This window comes from Uranotaenia lowii, chromosome 3, assembly GCF_029784155.1.
Source record: "Uranotaenia lowii strain MFRU-FL chromosome 3, ASM2978415v1, whole genome shotgun sequence".
Taxonomy (NCBI): Eukaryota; Metazoa; Arthropoda; class Insecta; order Diptera; family Culicidae; genus Uranotaenia; species Uranotaenia lowii.
Window position 1 is genome coordinate 46093901 of NC_073693.1, and position 3511 is coordinate 46097411.

The following is a 3511-nucleotide window of genomic DNA, read 5'->3' on the forward strand; positions in this document are numbered from 1 at the left end:
GAAAGAGATTGATGATCAACTGTGAATCAATTTTTACTTGTTTCGCCTTTTTCGTTCAAACTTTTTCCTGCATTTTTCCCGGTGGATTCCAAATCCCGTCTTTTTCCCGCATTTCCCGAATGGGTGGACACCCTGTTTCCTGCCATATTACACCATGACAAAATTGAATTTTCATAGAACCTTAGAACAATTTATGTCCAAACACAAAAGTCTGGAATTGTCTGGAAGAAATGCCAAAAGTCTGGAAGTCTGGAAACCTAAAAAAATGTCTGGTAAAAGTCCAAAAAGTCTGGAAGATCCAGACAAAATCTGGAAGGTTGACATCACTGGGGACGATACATATACATTCATTCAAACCTCCCCCCATGAGGAGGATCTGCTCTGAGAGACACTATTCGTTTGCTGCCCCGAACGAACTCTCTCAACGTTAGGTTGCTACCAGCGTTGCCACATTTAAATCTGTATTTTCGAGCCAAAAAATCTTTTTTATCTGTATAAAATCTCAAAAATCTGTATTGAAATCTGTATCAAAAATATCCATTCCGGGTACTTAAGCTGAAGTACGGTGACAATTTTTATAATGCATAGCGCGTTTATTTGGACTACGCTGCTCATTACTGCGGGCTACTATTTGTGCGACATATCAAACCGTTGTTTAACATGATGTTTTGTATACGTAAACCGTTTTTTGGTTTAACTTTGTCCGATTTATTGTAACGAATAAGATACATGTCCGCTACGTGTGAAAAGTAAGGTTACGCAAAGTTTTAGGTCGATATATTCCATTATATTAACGAACTGTGTCCTTCTCGGGTTTAACAATCAGTTGGGATTTGAACATTGTATCAATAGTCTTTACCAATAAAAGACACATCTATAATTCCATGACCAATTTTGGTATATGACTCTTAAACGCAGGTTTTAAAACTTTCTTCAACCCTTTGCTTGTTGTATTGCATTGTAACGGTTCCGAACTCTAATATGGAAGTTTTTCCTTATTTGCAAACGTGATAATTGATGGATGATTGAATCATCAAGGCAGATGATTATTGATTGAATCGAAAATATCTTGAAAAATCTCTGATTTTCTGAAAATCTGTTTGAAATCTGTATAAATTTCCAATTATCTGTAATCTGTATATACAGATTCTGTGTTTGAAAAATTCCAAAAAATCTGTATACTTACAGAAAAATCTGTATATGTGGTAACGCTGGTTGCTACATGATGCATGAAGAAGACGAGGCACACATACTCATTTACGTTCTTGAATTTGAATAACTCCAGCCGATAGCTGTCGTTGAGGAGAACATCTTCAACCTCGCCGCAAAGGTTGAGGCAACAACAAAAACAACCGAACTTATTGCATTGCACAGGCCCGCAACGTATGGTGCAAAGAGAGGGGAGGAAAAGAAACGAAAAAACTAGCTGCCGGCGTGCGGTTGCGGTGCAATAATAGCAATAGCAGAAAAACCTCACGCATTCGATCCACGCACAAACGAGGAGACTCGGGTTTGCTCTGCCTTTTGAATTCCGTTCCCTCAAGGTTGTAACAGGAGATGAGTGAGAGCCATTCGTTTCACGCTAGAAACTATTAAACCATTTATGTTTCAAAAATAACCATTTTTGACCTTTTCCCGGGAAATGCCATTTTATGAGTTCTCCATGAGAACTCATAAAATGACTTTTCGGGGACAAGTAGAAATATGGTTATTTTTCAAACGTAATCGGAAAGAGCGGAGAAGTAAAAAATGGTTATTATAGAACCGTAACTAGCAAGTAACGGCAATAGCTATATTGAACTATATTAAAAAATTATCGACAAAATTAAGCAAAAACACGTTTTTCAAATATTTTATCTGTATTTCTGTTCTTATTTTCAATTCATCATAGTGTTTAATTTAGTGGCTAGCGCTAGGCGAACACCAACAGCAGCCGGAACACCCGATAACTTTTAAAGCAGCAAAAGTGATTTTTCCCCCACGACCTCCACCGAGTTTAAATGAGAAAACTATATAGTTATAACCTAACGTCGGTGCCGAATAACTCCGGAAGTGTTGATCCCATATGCCTGGGTGCCATTTTGTAGATCCGTAGCTTCAGCAAATGGCCAACATATCAGTGCCACAACACCAGGGCTGTTCGTTTACGGGGGGTTGAATAATTTATTTACTACCGGCGGGTGATGTTTTTCAAGTAGTAGAGCCGGCTCCAGCTCCTTCCGGATGGTGAAAAAAACGGTCGTTGTAGTATCTCGCATTTCGCACCGAAATTATAAAAAATCTAAAAAAAGAATGCTTGATTCAGTAACAAACTTTTTTTCCTTGGGAGGCTATATTTCAAATTATTCAAAGGAAAATAAAAACTTACCGGCAGATTGTGCGAGGACCGCTTGTGCTTTTTCAGCTTTCGTTTGTTGTGGCTGATTACTATGAACCGGTAGCATTGACTTTATGATAATATTTGTGTTTTTACGTTTTTATAAAAATTTCAAGTGGGGTCTTCTAATCCGTGTCCTGAAATATTTTTTGTTAGGTTAGAATTTTTATTTAAAGATAATCAATATAAAACTATTTACCCTTTATCATACCATCAGATTTGATGTTTTCCGGATTACATGGACCAATTTAATTGAGAACTCGATTCAATTACGCGGTTTAATGGAATTTTCTTAAACGCGTTCGTCTGCACATCGATTGTATTCAAAATGGCTACGATAAAAACACCAAATTATTCAAACATTTTCTGGTTAACGCGCGAGATCTACAAAAATGGTTAAAAGTCATGAAGGAAAAATTCTTAAAAAATAACCATATTGCCAGTTTTTGGGCCAAAGCCATAAAATGGTTATTTTTGAACCAAAAATGGTTAAATAAAAATGAGCGTGTTGGTTTCATGGATTCGCTGTCTCGCTCGAATGTATATTGCTTCATGAAGGCAGGCCATGTTGAGAGCGTATACATCATCGCTTTTGTCGTTTTCGCTGCCTCAAAGCAACCTTTGCTTCCGAGTAAAGCGTTGAGCGAGAGATGGTTGATCAACTCATGCTCAGCAAAATTCAATCACTGGTGAAAAGTGTTATTTTTTACTTATTGTTATTATGTATGGTGGAATCAAGGTTATTAGAACACAAGGTTCTCTGATTTTTACAGTAAGTAGGCGAGAAGAGCGCGGTGAGGTTCAGTAAGTTTGTTAGTAAACATCGGTAAATTTTTTTGAACTTTGGCTTTTATTGGTAAACAAACCCCACAAATTCCGCAGTAGCAAAACCAAAATGGCTGATTCGGGAATTTCAAATATCGTTACACAATTTTTTATTCCACCTAAGGTGTGTGTATATATACACACACACACACTTTCGGTGGAATATAAATAAAATGCATAACCGCCACTGCACTGTTTTTGATAATTTTTCATACGAAAATTTAAAACAAATCAACAAAGGGGAAAAACAGGGCAGAGCGTTCGGATCACGACCATTTTTAGTCCGATTTTGGTCTGAAAACTGTCAGA

General features: G+C 37.2%; 1 long non-coding RNA gene across 1 annotated transcript; it reads right to left on the minus strand.

The window, feature by feature from the left end:
• Positions 1–1607: 1607 nt before the first annotated feature.
• On the minus strand, positions 1608–2880 carry LOC129757747 (uncharacterized). The gene is made up of 3 exons (XR_008739785.1): positions 2577–2880; positions 2369–2514; positions 1608–2281 (listed from the first exon to the last, which is right to left on the minus strand). It is a non-coding gene; the product is annotated as an uncharacterized LOC129757747 (long non-coding RNA).
• Positions 2881–3511: the final 631 nt, after the last annotated feature.